We start from the raw sequence: 19,905 nt of genomic DNA on the forward strand, positions 1-19,905 counted from the left end.
TTAAAAATTTTATATACTTTTAATTTTTAAAGGAATAATCCATTTTTTATTAATTTAGCGATAAGAATATCTATTATACTTTAAGTTCTGGGGTACATGTGTAGATTGTGTGGGATTGTTACATAGGTATACCCATGCCATGGTGGTTTTTGGTTTGCTGCATCCATTCGCTGGTCATCTACATTAGGTATTTCTTCTAATGCTATCTCTCCCCAATCCCCCAACCCCCTCTATCCCTCCCCATACCCCCATCCCCCAAACAGCCCCAGTGTGTGATGTTCCCCTCCTGTGTCCATGTTTTCTCATTGTTCAACACCCACTTATGAGTGAGAACATGTGGTGTTTGGTTTTCTGTTCTTGCGCCAGTTTGCTAAGAATGATGGTTTCCAGCTTCATCCGTGTCCCTACAAAGGACATGAACTCATCCTTTTTTATGGCTTCATAGCATTTCATGGTGTATATGTGCCACATTTTCTTTATCCAGTCTATCATTTATGGGCATTTGGGTTGGTTCCAAGTCTTTGCTATTGTAAACAGTGCTAAAATGAACATACGTATGCATGTGTCTTTATAATAGAATGATTTATAATCCTTTGGGTATACACTCAGTAATGGGATTGCTAGGTCAAATGGTATTTCTATTTCTAGATCCTTAAGGAATTGCCACATTGTCTTCCACAATGGTTGAACTAATTTATATTCCCACCAACAGTGTAAAAGCATTCCTATTTCTCCACATCTTCTCCAGCATCTGTTGTTTCCAGATTTTTTAATGAATGCCATTCTAACTGGTATGAGATGATATCTCAATGTGGTTTTGATTTGCATTTCTCTAACGATCAGTGATGATAAGCTTTTTCATATGTTCGTTGGCTGCATAAATGTCTTCTTTTGAAAAGTGTCTGTTCATATCCTTTGCCCACTTTTTGATGAGATTGTTTTTCTCTTGTAAAAATATAGAATGCTTCACGAATTTGCATGTCACCCTTGTACAGGGGCCATGCTAATCTTCTCCCTATTGTTACAATTTTAGTATATGTGCTGCTGAAGCGAGTACAATTACTTCTGTTTTCAAGCTGCCATTGGGAGGTGTGAACTTAAGTACAGACATTTCAGGGTTTACCCCCGCCCTTTCCTGGAGTCGTGATTGAGCTTTGAGGGGTGATGGATAGAGGGTGATGGGGTGCGAGGTGTAAAGTGGATGAGGTGTAGGAGCTCCTTGGTGTCAATTGCCACCCAGCGTTTTGGGGCTCTTGCCCCATTCAGTATCCAGCCAGTGGCCCATGTGGACAGCTGTTGCAGATTTTCTTATTCTGGTTTCAAGGACTCTGAGATCTGGCTTCTCAGTTATTTCTGGGACCCTTCTGGGTGCCTCAGAAATGATTCTCCCCATTCCTGAGTGGGTGTTGCACAGGGCAAATGTACGATGTCTCAGGGCCACACTACTTGGTTGTCTCTGCTCTTCTGCTGCCATGTCCTGCAGCACATGAGGAACTCTGGAATGTTTGCCACCTCCCTGTAGTGAGGCCATATCTTCTCTCCTCTCGGATCTCCCAGTGTGTCTGGGGTTTCTACCATATCATTCCCTGGTGCTGGTTGGAAAGGGTCCTTTCTTAGGGACCCAGTTGCAGTTAACTCACTTCCCTTTCCTGGTCCATGGAAGCTCTTTTAGTCTGAGAGTGAGCAAAAATGGGTCCAACTGAGCACACATTCTTCCAACGTGATGGCTTGTGGCATAAATGACGTGCGTTTTGAAAGTCAGTCTTATAACTGGCTTTTGAGTCTTATAACTCAAAAGCATTAGCTTTCAAACCTCTCAAAGCTATTATGGCAGCAGAATCAATAGCCTGTTTAAAAATTCCAAAGCCAGGAATTGACATCTTTGTTCTCTGTGCAGTGTTTCTCTGAGGCAGTGCAGGTAGAATATTCTGACTGCTGCTGGAATGGCAGAAAGGTCATAGAGAAACAGGAAATATCAAGAACAAAGATTATATCACTATTCAAATAGTTCACCATTGTCAATGTTTATCCTTTGAAGAAATACAGGATCAATATTAACCCTTCTACACCTTGTCTTTTCTGTATTTCTGTTTAATTTTATATTTTGTAGACATTCCCATATCATTGCATATGGACCAAACTTATTCTTTCAAACATTTTCTTTCAATTATTTTATATGGCTGCATCATAGTTTATTCAAATAGTTTATTCAAACAATGTTTTCTTGTTTCTTTCTTTCTTTCCTTCCTTCCTTCCTTCCTTCCTTCCTTCCTTCTTTTCTTTTCTTTTCTTTCTTTCTTTTTTTTTTTTTTTTTTTTGAGACAAGGTCCTGCTTTGTCACCCAGGCCAGAGTGCAATGTTGAGTTCATGACTCACTGCACCCTGGGACTTCTGGGCTCAAATGATCTTCTCACCCTGTTTCCCTAGTAGCTGAGACTACAGACACAGGCCACTGCACCCAGCTAATTTTTAAATATTTGTTGAGATCGGGTTTTATTATGTTGCCCAGGCTGATCTCAAACATCTGGTCTCAAGTGATCCTCCTGCCTCAGCTTCCCAAAGCACTGGGATTACAGGCATGAGCCACTGCACACAGCTTGGTTTGTTATTACAAAAAATGCTCCGGCTGGGTGAGGTGGCTCAAACCTGTAATCCCAGCACTTTCGGAGGCTGAGGTGGGCGGATCACCTGAGGTCAGGAGTTCGAGTCTAGCCTGGCTAACATGGTGAAACCCTTGCCTCTACTAAAGATATAAAAATTAGCCAGGTGTGGTGGTGGATGCCTCTAATCCCAGCTACTCGGGAGGCTGAGGCAGGAGAATCACTTGAGCCTGGGAAGCGGAGGTTGCAGTGAGCTGAGAAAAAAAAAAGCTCCAATGGGGGATGACCTGCTGCAACATTATACCTTCAGGGCTTCCGTGGAAGGGGTTAAGCCCTTTGAGTAAATAGTTTTCTACAAATAGTACATTTTTTCCTAGCATTTCTGAGTGTGGTTATTTCTCTGAGTTAAATAGAGAAAGGTCTGTCTGCTTAGGATAGATTTGGCTAGTGGTGAGCTAGGACCCTCCAGGAGCTCACCTGAAAATCATCCCAGGCCCTGAGCCCACGGAAAAAGCTTGTATAGGTGGCAGTGCCTCAAGGCTTCCTGTTGGACATGAAGTTTCCTTGAACTATCAATGAAACATGGTGATCACCTGCTGGTAGTCTTCTCTAAGCCCCAGTTTAGTCAAGAGTCAAGAGGACAACCCTGTAATTGTTCTACTCAGGATCTATGAATTAGTCCATGGGAGTTCTCTGGGGAAAAAAAAATAATTGGCCTGATTGAGCCTTAGTACATAGCAGATGCTGTTAATACCAAACATAGGTAGCTAAAACCAGTATTTACCAATTTCAATTTACTAAGTCAGAAATATATAATGGAAATAGTTATATGGCTATTTTTAATATTAAAACATACTATTTAAATAGCTTTAAAAATTAAAATTCCTTGAGTAAATACTACCTCTGGGCTACAGTACTAAAATTTTTGTGCTAGTAGCTCTGACTCTGTAGCAAGTAGGGAGAATATCAGCTTATGTTGGAAAATTAAAAAAAAAATATTCATGCATGCATGTAACCAATGTTTATTGGATATAAATGTCTACTGGATATATGCGGTGTGAGAGACCCTGTGTTAGGCTTCTAATATCATTGATCTCATCCATACTCCCATCAGCATCCTCACAAAATACTAATATTCATTTTCTTTCTAGCATTTCATTTCCTATCCCCGTCTATTCCAGGCTGCTATTAACATTAGTATGATACTCTGGGGTCAGGAGGGGACAAAGCACACAGCACGTTTCCCAATCTGCCCCCCACACCTATATCTTGTTCACTTTAGGCCCCTTGGTTCACAACCGAGAAACACCTATTTGGAAATGAAGGTGACACATTCTGCCCCCAAGAACAGGAAGGGAGACGTTGATATCAGGGAGAGGGAGGACTTTCACTAAGACAAGAGAGACTGATAAGTGTAAAATCCTTAGCATGGTGCCTGACCAATGATATGCATTCAACAAATGCTTCTGCTATGACTGCTGTCCTCGTCTCTAGGTTGGCTGCCTTCTGCAGTGTCCTTATGGCCCTTCCACATGTGTTCTTGTTGAGAGGGCAATTTCTTCCTCTACTTATAAGGACACAGTCCTATTGAATTAGGATTCCATCTTAAAACCAATCTCATTTAACTTCAGTTACCTCCTTAAAGGCCCTGTCTCCAAACATAGTCACATTGGGGTGTTAAAGAAGAAATTATTCAATAATATTTGTTAAAGCATGATAAGGAAGACTTTATTCAGGGCCATTGAGATGGCTATAGAGACCACTGCAATGGATCTTGCAATGAAGGAGAGAGATTGGGATCAACTTTGAATACAGCATGGGCAAGTGGAACTTTATAGTCAAGGAGCAGGGTGGGTGTTGGTGGATGGGAAATTACTAAAAGAAAACATCAGAGGTAAGTGGGATTGTGGCTAAACCCACTTAACAAGATTCTAGCTGAAGGCGAGCCAGGATCATCACATATCACCTGGGGGATGAGGAACCTGATTAGATGTCACGAACGATCTGATGTTGAGGATGGGGGGTTCTTGCTAAACTGACTGATGTGGTTAGGCTTTCTGTCCCCACCCAGATCTCATCTTGAATTGTAATCCCGATAATCTCCGTAGGTCAAGGGAGAGACCAGGTGTAGGTAATTGAATCATGGGGGAGGGTTTCCCTCATGCTGTTCTCGTGATAGTGAGTGAGTTCTCACGAGATCTGATGGTTTGATAAGGGCTTTTCCCACTTTGCTTGGCACTTCTTCTTCCTGCTGCCTTGTGAAGGAGGTACCTTGTTTCCCCTTTGTCTTCTGCCATGAATGTAAGTTTCCTGAGGCCTCCCCAGCCATGTGGAACTGTGAGTTAACTAAACCTCTTTTCTTTATAAATTACACAGTTTCAGGGAGTTCTTAATAGTGGTGTGAGGATGGACTAACACACAGATTTAGCAGGATTCTTTGCTAAAACTGGGCTTTACAGGGGAGTGCCACTGGTGAACTTAGTAGATAAGTTTAAAAGCTTGGCTAAGTTTTGGTCAACAGAGAATCTTTTTCAGGGGGTTAGGGCTTCATCATATCAATTTCGAGGGGCACAGTTTAACTTATAATGCTACATAAGGCTTTTGTGCAAATGCCTTATTTTTCCAAGTATATTGGTTTGCCATCGTTGCATAATAACTACTTCACAACACTGTGGCTTGAGACAACAATGAGCTATTAGCCTTCATGAGCCTGTGAGTCAGCTGGGGCTCAGCTGATGTAGGCTGGCCTGCTTCTCACTCTGCTTAGGCAGCTGGGACAGCTCTACTCCAGATGTCTCTCATCCTTCTCTTGGGTCCAGTGGGTTAGCCCGGGCATGTTCTTCTAATGGTGAAGGCAGAGTCACCACTGCGCAGGGCAAGCCCTTGCCTGTGACTTACCTATCAACATCCCATTGGCCAAAGCAAACCACATGGTCAAGCCCCAAGACAAGGGGTGGACAAATGCTTTTATTTATTTAGAGATAGAGCCTGGCTCTGTCGCTCAGACTGGAATGCAGTGGTGCTATCGTAGCTTACTGCAGCCTCAAACTCCTGGGCTCAAGTTGTCCTCCCACCTCAGCCTGCTGAATAACTGACTCGAGGCAAGCACCGCCATGACTGGCTTAATTAAGAATTTTGGTAGAGAGGTTTTACTGTGTTGCTCAGGCTAGCCTCAGATTCCTAGGCTTAAGCAATCTTCCTGCTTTGGCCTCCCATAATATTGGGATTACAGGTGTGAGCCACTATGCCTGGCCTACTGGACTGAAAAGTCACATGGCCAAAAGTTTGTGTGCAGGAAAGGATGAAGAATTGAGGTGATAATGAAATCTACCAGTCTGTCTTCTTGGCCACAATGATTTGCATTTTTCCCACATGCAAAATATGCTCACCTCATCCAAACTTTCCACAGACAACACATAGGCTGTGAAATTTGGTAAGCTAGTAAAATGTGCATATTTTCTAATGTCCTCTTTAGATACATCCACAGAAGTGATGAGGAGAAAAAAGGACATCGCAGAGGGCAAAGCCAAGAGGTATGGAGAGTGGTGTATAAGGAGCTACTCCAGGGAGCAGAACAAGGACTAAGGTAACATTGCTTACCCCCAAAATGGGGAAGACCTCACAACATTTGATGAGGGTATTTCAATTTTTTTGGACTAATGATTGCTGCATGCCTGCAGTTCTTCACAATTTCAAAAGGAAAGTCTTATTGCAATTATAATATTTCTCCATTGAGTCTCGGGAATATGGAGGTAGATAATTTATAACTCTCCAGATTAAGAGTTACATCCAAACCTAATACAGATCACAAGATCCTAGACTTTGAGTTTGGAGCTATTGTGGAATGAGACTTAGAGGTTCTTGCCATAGTAAAAAGGAGTTTGTTGGTGAAAAGTACCATTCAATGCTGCAGGGACCTGGTTTGAGTATGCTTTTTTCTACTGTGTAAACACACAGGGATCCTTCACCTAGGAACCCATTCTTCCGTTATCCATGCTGGGAAAATTGTAAGCAATGGTAATACTAGCCCCAATCTATACTCACCTGATGCGGAACAGGTAATTTGCTTTTATTTATTTATTTATTTATTTATTTATTTATTTGACAGGGTCTCACTTTATTGCCCAGGCTAGAGTACAGTGGTGTGATCGTAGCTCACTGCAGCTTTGATCTCCTGGGCTCAAGTGATCCTCCCACTTTAGCATCCCAAGTAGCTGGGACAATAGGCATGCACCACCATGTGCACTGGCTAATTTTTTCGATTTTTAGTAGAGATGGTGTCTTACTGTATTGTTCAGGCTGGTATGGAACTCCTGAGCTCAAGTGATACTCCTACCTCAGCATCTCAAAGTGCTGGGATTACAGGTGTAAGCTATGGAAACTGGCATTAAGTTTTAAAAAATTATCTTTTGTTTTATAAAAATCTTAGTCTTAACTAGGGAGAGATGCAACCTTGGCTTTTAACCATTTCTTAGGATAGGGCCTCATACCAGTCTGTTACTGAGCCCAGGGGAAACTTGGCATCTTGATTTTCCTTCTATACCAGGACCGTGAGAAGATGAGTAAAGAGAGAAGAATCTAGTGGGAAGTGGGTGGGCTGATATGATCACATTCTGCAGCACAAGTTGGCCATTGTCTTGGTAATAATGACTAACATTTTTGAGCACACACACAGGTACTGAAGTGGTTCTAAGCACTTTACATGTTTTAGCCTTGTGACTCTATGAGGCAGGTACTATTCTCACCCCAATTTTTCAGAGAGAAAACTGAAACACAGAGTTTAAGAAGCTTTTCCAAGGTCCTGGAGCTAATAGATTGGGATATAAACCTGGGCAGAATGATTCCTGATCTGTAGGCTTAACCACTGTATTAGTCCATTTCACGCTGCTGATAAAGACATATCTGAGGCTGGGTAATTTATAAAGAAAATAGGTTTAATGGACTCACAGTTCCATGTGGCTGGAGAGGCCTCACAATCATGTCAGAAGGCATGTGTTACATGGGGTCGGCAAGAGAGAAGTGAGAACCAAGTGAAAGGGGTTTCCCCTTACAAAACCACTAGATCTCGTGAGACTTAGTCACTACTATGAGAACAATATGGGGGAAACTGCCCCATAATTCAGTTTTCTCCTACCGGGTTTCTCTCCCATGTGAGAATTATGGGAGCTACAATTCAAGATGAGATTTGGATTTGGGTGGGGTCAGAGCCAAACCATATCCACCACTATGCTATTTTGTCCTGATGATTCAGGAAAATGGCCTGCACCTGAAATAGATTTACTACAAGAAACAGAGGCCAATTTTAGAAAAAATGTCAGCTGCAATTGTTCAAAAATATGTAAGGCAACTTTTCCTCAGAGAAACAAGAGTAGGCTATTATGAAAAAATATGTGAAAAATCCAAGACAAGAAAAGACTGTAATAAATCTAAATGTAACAGCATAATGATACCAGGCTTCAGGCAGCAAATAGCAAACTTGCAACCATGGAAAAGGTAATTCACATAGTAGAGGACAAATTTAAGGACTGTTTCAAGAGTATAAGAATAAAATACTTAAACTGATGAGCTAATAGTTGGATGACAGGTCTTAAAGATCCCAATTCTTTGGGAATAACAGTTTCTGAGGGAAAAAACAACAAAGACAACATGTTCAAAGGAACAAAGAAAAAAAAAAAAACTTCATTTGAAGAAAGTTTTCTGCTTGAAAGTGAATATGACCATTGGTTAAATATAAAACTTATGAAAAGAGATTGTGTCGGTTGTCTATTGCAGCATAACATAATTCCCTATAGTTTAGCAGGTTTAAAACAACAAACATGCATTTATTTCAGTTTCTGAGGGTCAGGAATCTGGGAGGGACTTACCAGGATGAGATAAGTCAGGCTGTCAGTTGGGGCTGCAGTTACCTGTGGGTAAAGTTCTAAATTTGATAATTAAAATATTCAAGTATATTGGCAAACATTTCAGAGAGAACAAAAAAACACACATAGACAATAAATACATGCAATAATTTAAAAACTTTGAAAGAAATCTATATAGGTAAAAATAGAAAAATAAGAAAATAAACAATAAAAACACATGCTAACTAAGCTTAGTGTAGGAAAAAAGAAAGAACAATGTATTAATAATATAATACCTGGTTTATATTGCTCTAACTGTATTTTATACACTAACTCATTTATTAGCTAGGATTTTTGGATTTCTAGTGACAGAAACATAATTTATGCAAAAAATTTATTTACAGAAAAGTTAAGTGTGGATCTGTTTAGTTGTGGCTGGGTTCTAGGGCTTCAATGTTGTCTTCAGGACTCCGTCTGTCTCTCTCTTTTTCTTTCTCTCTCTCCTCCCATCTCCTTCTGAGTTAATTTTATTTCCGGGCAGCTTCACTTCTACTTTTGTGGTTCCAAAGATGCTTGTTGCCTAGGCTCTAGCTTACATCTTTGGAGCTGGTAATGTCAGAGAAAACATGGCGCCTCTTTCCAGTAACTCCACCTAAAATTTTAGCATTCAGTCTTATTACCCTATCTTGAGTTAAGGTCTCCTATCATGATGATTCACTTCCTGAGAAAGAGAGGATACCCCAAAATAAATGTGGTGAAGGTGAGTAAAGGGGGGGCAATGAAGTAACCATACCAAATTTTATTGACTTACTACAAGCTAGGTGCTCTGCAATTAATATAGATTATCTCATTAAAACCTCACAGCACACTTTTGAGGCTCTATCTTCATTTTACATGGGAGGAATTTAAAGCTCAGAGATTAAGCAAGCTTTCTAAGTTCTCATGACCAATGAATTATGGATGCTCAATTCAAGGTCATGTCTGTCTAACTCCAGAGTCTGTCTGTAATTTTAAAAAGTAAGGGAGGAAATCACTCACAATCCTGCCATCATTATCACAACCGTTCCATCTCAGCATGAAAAAACATTTTGATGTATCTCTTTCCAAAGCTGCTGCTCTCTCTGTCTTTCATTTAATTATAGGTTTCTGTTGCTGATCTATTTATAATTGTAAGCCTTTCATACTAGATTGAACTGGACAGTCAAGTAGAAGTCTTTATTATATATAAAAAGTTTTCTATCAATTCAAAGTATTTCTCTCCTTTTTGTTATTGCTTTTTCTTGTTTAGCTTTCTAATAAACTATTTTTCACTTCGTAATAAACTCTTTAGTTGAAATAAGCTCACTTGCACCTTTTAATCTTTGCTTATGCCAATGCATTTCTTTCTTAATAATTGTTATTGTGAAATATATCATACACAGAGTATATAACACATGCTTATAGAATAGTAACAAAATGAACACTTACGTACCCATGTGATATGGTGTGGGTTTATGTCCCTGCCAAAATCTCATGTCAAATTGTAATCCCCAAGGCTGGAGATGGGGCCTGGTGGAAGATGATTGGATCATGGGGGCAGATTTCCCCCCTTGCTTGTCTCATGATACGGAGTTCTCATGAGACCTGGTTGTTGAAAAGTGTGTGACACCTCTCCCCACCCCCCAGCTTTTCCTCTTGCTCTAGCCATGTAACAGGTACCTACTTCCCCTTTGCCTTCCACCATGATTGTAAGTTTCCTGAGGCCTCCTTAGCCATGCTTCCTGTACAGCCTGTGGAACCATGAGTTAGTTAGACCTCTTTTCTTTACAAATTACCCAATCTCAGGTATTTCTTCTTTCTTTCTTTCTTTTTTTTTTTTTTTTTTTTGACAATCTTTCTGTGTCACTCAGGCTGGAGGGCAGTGGCACAATCTCAGCTCACTGCAACCTCTGTTTCACAGGTTCAAACAGCTTTCATTTTTCAGCTTCCCTAGGAGCTGGGACCATAGGTACCCGCTGCTGTGCCTAGCTATTTTTTTGTGTTTTTTTGTAAAGATGGCATTTTGCCAAATTGGCTAGGCTGGTCTTGAACTCCTGGCCTCAAGTGATCCATCATCTTGGCCTCCCAAAGTGCTGGGATTACTGGTATAAACCTCTGCACCCAGCCCTCAGGTATTTCCTTATAGCTGTGTGAGAACAGTCTAATATACCATCATACATGTAAGGAAAGAGGATGTTTTCAGAACTCTTGATGCACCTCTAGCTCTATCCCTTTCTTCAGAAATAACCACAAACTTGACTTTGGGCTAATATTTCTGTTGCATTTCTTTCTATTTTTACTGCACATATTAAAATTATTATGGGAAAAATCACTTCTCTATGTTTCAGTGCACTCATCTGTACACTGGGAATAAGAATAATACCTCATAGAGTTGTTATAAGGATTAAATGAGTGCAATTAATATGTACAATGTTCAGACTAGTGCCTGGCCTAGGGTAAGTACTACATAATAATTGGTTATTTTTATTAAGTCCTAAACAATATATTATTTGTTTTGCCTGTTTTTAAGCTTTATATAAATGAAATTATACGTACATATTCTTCTGTGATCTGCTTTTTTGGTTCAGTACTGTGTATGAGGGATTTATTTCTTCTCATGTATGTGAACAGTTCTTCATTTTTACTGCTTTGTGGAATTCTTTGTAAAAATATACCCCAATTTATCCATCTTATACTTGATAGATATATTTTTGAAATTTCTTGCTTTTATGAACTGCGCTGCTATGCAAAGTCTTATACACACTTCCTAGTGTCCATGTGCTATAGTTTCTCTAGGTAATATACCTTGGGGTGGAATCGCAAGATCATATAATATGCACATTCTCTATCTTCTGTGACTCTTAATCTTTCTTTTACATTTTCCAATTCTTTGTCTCCCTATGGTGCATTCTGTAATTTCTTCAAAACCGCTATAGCAGAGGGAGTCAGTGCTTTGTCTGTATGTATCCCTCTGTATTTACCACAACAGTGTATCTGCCTAGCTTTTAACTGCTAACATCTGGATTTCTTTGCTCTGGTTTTCAGAGCCCACTTTGCCACACCTGTGAAGGTCAGAAGTGCCTGGCAATTAATGGTTTAGCAGGAACAGCCCCCAGTCAATGACTGATGGGTGAATAAATGCAGCAGCTCAGGGGGGACAACCATGAGGTATGTGTTTTAGATGGACTACTAGAGTGCCTCCAGTGCTATTTAGCTCCAGTTTTCCAGAGTGGTAAAAAGCTAAGTAACACCTTAATTGGCTACTTTGCCTTCTCTGTGCCATTTACTCACTTCTTCACTGGTGTTTCTTTCCCCTTCCAAATTAACTACTTGCATTCAAATCTTTGCCTCTCAGGGATGCCTTTAAGAGGAACTCTGAGATATCTGTATATCTGTCTTCCAGTTCACTAATTCTTTCTTTAGCTGGGTCTAATATACTGTTTAACTTGTCATGAAGCTTCTAATTTCAATTATTTGCATTTCTGGAATTTGTTTGATTTCTTAATACATTTGCTTGGTCACCTTCCATAGTCCCTGATTCTTTACCAATCTTTTAATTTATCTCTATATTTTTAAAAACAATACTACACATTCTTATGTTATAGTCTCTCTTTGATAATTCCAACATCTGTTGTCTTTGCCATTCTGATTCTGTGGTTTGTTGTTTCTGCCCCCTCTTCCTCATGGCAGTTTATTTCCTGTTGTTTTTAGTGATTTTTGACTGTGAGTTTGTCTGTGAAATTTATTTGAGGCCTGGCATAAAAATGTATTTTTTCAGGTAAAATGCTCATTTGGTTTTTCTAGGTGCTGAGGGGCATTTATCTACCTGGGATACTTTTAAAATTCCATTTTTGGGTTGAGTTTTCTTTTTTCGTTATATAGGTGGTTTGAGTTCTTATTCTAAATCCCTTAAATGTAGATTTGTGCTTAGGAATTCTTAGGGTAGATTTTTTTCTTTCTTTCTTTCTCTTTTTTACCTTCACCAAGAGCCAGGATAAAATAATAATGTATCTTACTAACTCCCTCTGTGGGATATTTTTTTCCCCCTGGGTCATTCACTTAGAAAAGAATGTTTACCCTCTTGGGATCTCTGCTTTAAAAAGTGAATATCTTCAATTTAACCTCATATCCAGTTAAGGCCACAGGCTTTATCTTCTTAGACCTCCAAAAGCAATTTCCAGCTTGAACACTTGTGATTTCTTTCAATTTGAGCATTCTTATCTTTTCTGGCTTTCAGAGAATACTTTTACTTTCTTGCTAGCTCATTCATGTGTTTAAAAAGTTTTTATTCTGGAATGTATCCAGCCTTTATCAGTGTACTGTACTGGGAGAGTTTTTTCTAAATACCTGATCCACAGTGTTGCCATTTAAGGCTCCAATGTGCTTTGCAATAGTGATGTATCCTGCTGGCTTCCTCCTTTTCTTTTTAATATTGAACATTCTTATTTTCTCCAGTATATTTTGATAATTCCGTTATCAATTCCTTCAACCAATACTGAATGTTCCCAGTTACATGCCAGGTATTATTCTTTTAGGGCTTTCCTGTGAATGAATCAGGCAAGGCCATGGCGTTGTGAAGCACATATTCCAGAGAGAGTGTAAGCTCAGAATTTCATTGCTATTATCCCATTGGGGCAGCTTTGAAATGTATGTTAACGGTTATGCAAGGCTGAGAAATATACTGAACAGTATTTTGTGGTTGGTTGCTGATATCTGCAAGTCAAAATAGGAAGAAATTATGGCATATTAATTTTTCTGCTTAGAAAGATTAATGAATTGTATCTAGGTCTGAAGATGCAAGGTAGACAAGAGAGAAGCTTATTTTTGAGGATACAGAGGAGAAGGACTGAGATTCTCATTCATGCAGCATTATGCGAGATGCTTTGTATGTATGTTCCCATTTAATTCTGACCCTTTCCCAAGTAATTCCATGCAGTAGATATTGTTTCTATTTTCAGGTAAACTGCAGTTGAAACCGTTAGTTGTCCCTTCATAGTTTTTTTCCATTCAACAATACCAATAGGTACTTTTAGCTGGTTTTATGACTGTCCAGCTTAAAGATGACATTTTCCATTATCCCTTGCAGTTAAGTGTGGCCATATCACTAAGTCTGGCCAGTGGGATTTAGAGGGTAGTGGGCAGTAGCTTATGAAAATTGCTCTAAGAGACAGTTAGTATATGCCTTTTATTCCTTCTTTCATCTCACTGCCTAGAATTGGATACTTCTTAGGACTGTGACAAAGAGGCCACATTCCAGGACAATGAGATTGAGAAGGGAAGGAGTTAAGTCCCTAAGGACTTTGGTCAGACCTTCATACCAGTCTTAGACTGCATATCTCTGAACTTTTATACTAGAGATAAATAAACATCTATCCCACTTGAGGTACTGCTATTTTTTTTTTTTTTTTTTTTTTGAGACGGAGTTTCGCTCCTTACCCAGGCTGGAGTGCAATGGTGCCATCTCAGCTCACCGCAACCTCCGCCTCCTGGGTTCAGGCAATTCTCCTGCCTCAGCCTCCTGAGTAGCTGGGACTACAGACACGCGCCACCATGCCCAGCTAATTTTTTGTATTTTTAGTAGAGACGGGGTTTCACCATGTTGACCAGGATAGTCTCGATCTCTTGACCTTGTGATCCACCCGCCTCGGCCTCCCAAAGTGCTGGGATTACAGGCTTGAGCCACTGCGCCCGGCCCTTATTTTTATTTTTCCCCTGAAATCTGGCATTGAGCCTATTCCTAATATATTGATTATGTAACTTGCTCACTAATATGTCTGGGAAGAAACAGAGTAAAGATTTGAACCTTGTGCTTTGTATTTAAGTACAGTAATTCCCCTGGTATCTGTGGAGGACTGGACCTCCCATGGTTACCAAAATCCATGGATGTGCAAGTGTCTTATATAAAATGGTATCGTATTTGCATTTAACCTATGCATATTCTCCATGTACTTTAAATAATCTCTAGATTACTTATAATATCTAATACTATGTAAATGCTATGTGAATAGTTGTTATACTGTATTGTTTAGGGAATAATTTAAAGAAACATAATCTGTCCATGTTAATACAGGTGCATTTTTTTTTCCCAAATATTTTTGATCCATGGTTTGTTGAATCCACAGATGCTGAACCTACAGATGTGGAAACCCACAGATATGGAGGGCTGACTGTAACAATGGCTAAATAAATTACTCATATCTGATAAAAGGAAACTACTGTTTTATTTATACCAAGCTCAATTACTTGATTGTTTTTTAGGGCTCCTTTGATTTTCCTCTGCTGTATCCACCTATCTGAACTTTCCCTACAGTCTGTAACATAGATCTCTTCATTGAGACTGGCCTCCTATGGCCCCCTCATTCATACTGATCCAATTTGTGCTTCTAGTCACAGTCCGTAGTATATGGAGTTACAACTTTGAAAGACTGAGGAAGAATATTTCAAGCAAGAAAGAGAGAGTTGGACTTAAAGGCCAGTCATGGTGGCGCACACCTATAATCTCAGCCCTTTGGGAGGCGGAGTCAGGAGATTTGCTTGAGCCTAGGAGTTCAAAAGGGCAGTCCCGGCAACATGCTGAAATCCTGTATCTATAAAAAAGTACAAAAAATAGGGCATGGTGCCATGTGCCTGTAGTTCCAGCTACTTGGGAGTCTGAGGTGGGAGGATTGCTTGAGCCCAGAAGGTAAAGGCTGTAGTGAGCCCTGATTGACCCACTGCCCTCCAGCCTGAGCAACAGGATTAGACCCTGTCTCTAAAAGAGAGTTGGAGTTAAAGATGAGCATGATTTGTATGGACAAAAAATTCCTGTTGCAGAGTGGGCAACAGGAATAAAGACATGGATGTACTATTAATTTTCCATGCAAGGTGGGTCCTTGGGTAATATATTATGTCTCCTAGTAATTAAATTTTATGTGCTAGGAAAATCACATTAACATTATGAAAGAGACCAGCAAATAGGCCACTCCTTTAATGGTAATGAAACCTTTCAAGACTTAACTCTGCCTTCATTAAGTCATTTTAAAGGTTATGAGGACAGCGTAGATTATTGCTGTGGGATATCTGGAGTTTGCCCTTACAATGAATTTCATGCTAAAATGAAGAACAGAGCAGTGCTAATATGAATTTCTGATTTAAAAAATCCTTTTTTTCATACCTTATTTTAGTTGCATCTATCATCACTCTTGTTTCTCACTTTCAGTACTTCCACACACATGATAACTGAGGCTTTTGACTGTTTTTTCTTAAAAAATTCAGAAATGTAAGGAATTACTTTTGGAAGTAGTTTAAAAAATAATCGACTATTTCTTCTCTCTTCATACACTTTCTTAAATGACTGATTTTGAGAGACCTAAATCCTGAGAATAATGTGCATGTCAGGTAGGGCTGAATCCTGAAACCTGACTCTAGTAACATGTACACATGGTTGCAATTCCAAGTGGGTGGATGCCCCTGGCTCTCCAGGATTTTGGGTGGTGATGGGGTGATTCTGAAAGACCCACTTTCTTTACAAGCATGCATAACCCAAGCCTAGGACTGTTGGCTGCGATTCTTTGCTGATGGTGCATTAGGCCTCATAGAGAAGAAAGGAAAACTTGGTAGGGTATAAAGTAACTGATTATCATTAATCCAAGTCATTGTTTCACAAAGTGTGATTGTTGACTGATATTTAGCACAAGGGATTATGATAAGTTTAAAACTGTTAATTGAACAGAGTTATATTGGTTTCTGGGTTGCTGGAAATTTTAGGATCCTTCACATGCTAAGGTGCTAAGATGCACTGTGAATCTCTAAGAGCAGAATGGAGATTATTTTATTATTATTATTTTTCTTTGAGACATGGTTTGGCTCTGGCTTTGTCACCCAGTTGGAGTGCAGTAGTGTGATCTCTGCTCATTGCAACATCTTTCTCTTGGGCACAAATGATTCTCCCACCTCAGCCTCTCGAGTTCCTGGGATGACAGGCATGAGTCACCATGTCTGGCTAATATTTCTTTTTTAAATAGAGACAGAGTTTCCCTATAATGCCCAGACTGGTCTTGAACTCCTGGGCTCAAATGATTTGCCTGCTTTCACCTCCCAAAGTGCTGGGATTACAGGAGTGAACCAGCACACCTGGCCTCAAGACCCATTCTTTACTAAGAATCTGACAAAAAGGATGCTGCATGGAAACCTCACTGACCTAGGTGATGTAGAAGTTTCAGGCTGTGTTGTAATGAGGACTAGGAAGTCAAGAGTGTGACCAGTGCTCTTGATAAGCTGATCTGTGAGTGAGACTGGCCATTCCTGAACCCAGAATTGTTAGTTTTCAGCCCAAACATTCCACAGAGATCTAAGTCCAAGCTCATCATTTTATATATCAAGGAACTGAGGCTCAGAGGGGTTCATAAGTGTGTTCAGGGTTGCATCCTGGTTAGTGGGAGCTGATGCTAGCACCACGGTCCTCTGATTCTCAGAGCCCACTGAACTGCCTCATTGGGTGTGGCAGGCTGCAGGGCACACTGTGAGCTTGGTTAGTGGAATGGACATTGGTGGTAGAGTGAGCAGTCCAAATGGGCTTGATCAGTGTTTGGTTGGGGATATTGCTATTCCTTCAATCATGCCTTGGTGACATATTCCAGATGCTTCAGCATCCTGGTGACTCTGGACAAGGTCTAGTTTGTCAGTTTCTTCATGAAACATGGAGCTCACATCTAGTTTTGAATTTCTAGCTGTGCTTTGACCAGTGCAGAGTGCATGGGGATACTTCTATTCTTGCATCACTATTGATATACTATTTTTGAATCAATGAAGACCAAGAACAAGATAATTATTTTTCTAGGAGCCATGTATCACTTTTGGCTCATTTTAAGCTGCTGGTTGACCCAAGCTCTGTTTTATATAAGTTAGTATCTAGTCAAGTTTCTCCTAAGCTTACTTGCTTAATTTTTCAAACCTAAATGTAAGTCTTCACATTAACCCTGTTTCATTTCATTTTGATAATTTTGGCCCAGAACTCTTGACTGCCAAATTAATTGTGAATCTTGACTCATCATTTATTCTTGCAGTGTTCTCTTCTAGTACTGCAATAATCATAGAGGTAGTATGCAAGCCTCTAATTTCTGTTTTTCAACCAGGCTCTTTCTCTGTAAGGTGAAGGAAGGGAACCTGAGGAAGATTTATTTAGCACCTATTATTTGCCAAGTGCTATGTCAGGTGCTTTATACATATTTTGTTATTTAATCCTCATAGCAATTGTATGAGACTGTAACTTCTTCTGTAAAAGAATAATGAAAGTTTTTATCTCACAGTTTTGGAGAAGAATAAATGAGATAATTTAAATTATGTACTTATTAAAGTGTTGGCACAAAGTAGGCACTTGATAAATATAAATTGCAATTATCTCTATCCATCTTCCTTCATCTTCTCTTTGGACAGAATAGGGACAAGGACAGAAATACATTTGATATGGTTTGACTCTGTGTCCCCACCCAAATTGAATTGTAATCCCCACAATCCCCACATGTTGAGGGAGGGACCTTGTAGGAGGTGATTAGGTCATGGAGGTGGTCTCCCCCATGCTGTTTTCATGATAGTGATTTTCATGAGGTATAATGGTTTTATAAGTGTTTGACAGTTCCTCCTTCACATACTCCCTCTCACCTGTCACCATGTTGGATGTGCCTGCTTCCTCTTCTGCCATGATTATAAGTTTCCTGAGGCCTCACCAGTCATGCAGAACTGTGAGTCAATTAAAACTCTTCTTTAAAAATTACCCAGTCTTGGGCAGTTCTTTATAGCAGTGTGAGAATAAACTAATACAACATCCCATTAAAGAACCCATCTGTCAGCTGCCACAGAAACACCAGTCCACTCCTACCAGTATGATCAGACAGTTTCACACCATGAATTATATATTCTGCATTAAAAATTACCCCAAAACTTAGCAGCTTCAAGTATTACATATTTATTTGCTCAGTTTCTGTGGGTCAGAATACAGGTACAGCTTTGGTATCCCTCATAAGGAGGCAACAGATGTGTTGACAGGGCTGTATTCTCATCTGAAGGCTCAACTGAGAAGGATCTTCTTTCAGTCTCACTTATGTGATTATGGACCAAGGCCACTTCCTAGATGGGTGTGGAATTGAGGGCTTTGGTTCTTTGCTGGTAGTCAGGTGGAAGTCACCCTCAGTTCCCCACTATATGTATCTCTTCAAGTAGCCTCATCAGAGCAAACATGGAAAGAGTGAGAGCATGGATAAGACAGAAGTCAGTTTTTTGTAACCTAATACCGGAAGTGACATCCCATTACTCTTGCTGTACGCTATTCTTTAGAAGTGAGTCATTAGGTCCAGCTTACATACAAAAGGAGGGAGTTACACAAAGGAATGAATACCAGGCAGGAGGGGTTAGGAGGGAGGGGTCATGCAATTATCTTCTTCATTAGCTCACCCGTGCATTTTTGGCAGTTTTGGGATGTAAATCCAGGTTTCTAAGCCCTTGCTCTTTCCATAAGCGTCTATCCTGGGAGGAGTACTGATTGTCAGTTTTGTAGTTGAAATTGTAAGCAGATTATGAAGCCATTTTCTACATACATTTTCTACATATTTTTTTCTCTTGGCTTTCTTTTGTGGAATGTGAAATTTAGTTGTGAACATATTGGAATGAGGGAACTTTCCTCATATTTACTTATCCTTGATACCCTCTCTCTCATTCTCTCAAGTAGTGTTTCAACCTCTTCAAGCCTTCAAATCTTCAACAGTCTCACTCTCAGCAAATAGCTTCATTTTTAGCTGCATTGAGAAAGTAGACAATATCAGCTGTGAATACTTTCAACTCCTGTCTCCCATGTACAACCTTTTCTCCTACTTTTTGATTTGAAAGGATGGGAAGGCATTTCTTTTGTTTGTTCCTTCTTTGTTAAATTTTCCCTGCCTTTCCTTCATATCTTGATTAATCAATTATCCCCAATATCGAATCCATTAGGGACACCCCAGTAAGCAGCCTTCTGTCTTTTCTACCTGAGTGCTGCACAATTCAGGAAGTAAATCAAAGAATAAAGACAGAAGCCATAGCAATATTATGGATAGAGCTGATTGGAGGATGTGGCTTGTTGTCTTGGTCAAATGGACCTAAGATCTGAACCCCAGGATTGGTCAGTTCTCAGCAGTGCTATATGGGAGAATTTACAGGTCAAAATTACATCATGGAGGAGCAGAGGCAAATTTGGGCCTTCTGTGGGCAGGTTCACTTCCAGTAGGGCAAAAGGCAGACTTGAGCCAAGGTCACCATTTTCTTTCTAAATTTGCCAATCAAATAAGATAGAGTAAGCAACATTAATTGAAGTCTTCCCACGGGAAGGCAATGTGTGGAATGGAGAAGGCTGCTTTAGTAACATCCTCTCCCATGCACCTTAAACCTCTTTCTTTCTCAGCTCCTTTCTGGAGTTAAGATGGAAAAACTGATGTATG

General features: G+C 39.9%; 1 non-coding gene across 1 annotated transcript; it reads right to left on the minus strand.

Annotated features, from left to right (window-relative positions):
- Window positions 1-950: 950 nt before the first annotated feature.
- LOC116558549 lies at window positions 951-1,057 on the minus strand. The gene has a single exon (XR_004272056.1). It is a non-coding gene; the product is annotated as a U6 spliceosomal RNA (small nuclear RNA).
- Between the last annotated feature and the right edge of the window lie 18,848 nt (window positions 1,058-19,905).

The sequence above is a fragment of the Sapajus apella genome, unplaced genomic scaffold (assembly GCF_009761245.1).
Source record: "Sapajus apella isolate SASKATOON/1434 unplaced genomic scaffold, GSC_monkey_1.0 scaffold21, whole genome shotgun sequence".
Taxonomy (NCBI): Eukaryota; Metazoa; Chordata; class Mammalia; order Primates; family Cebidae; genus Sapajus; species Sapajus apella.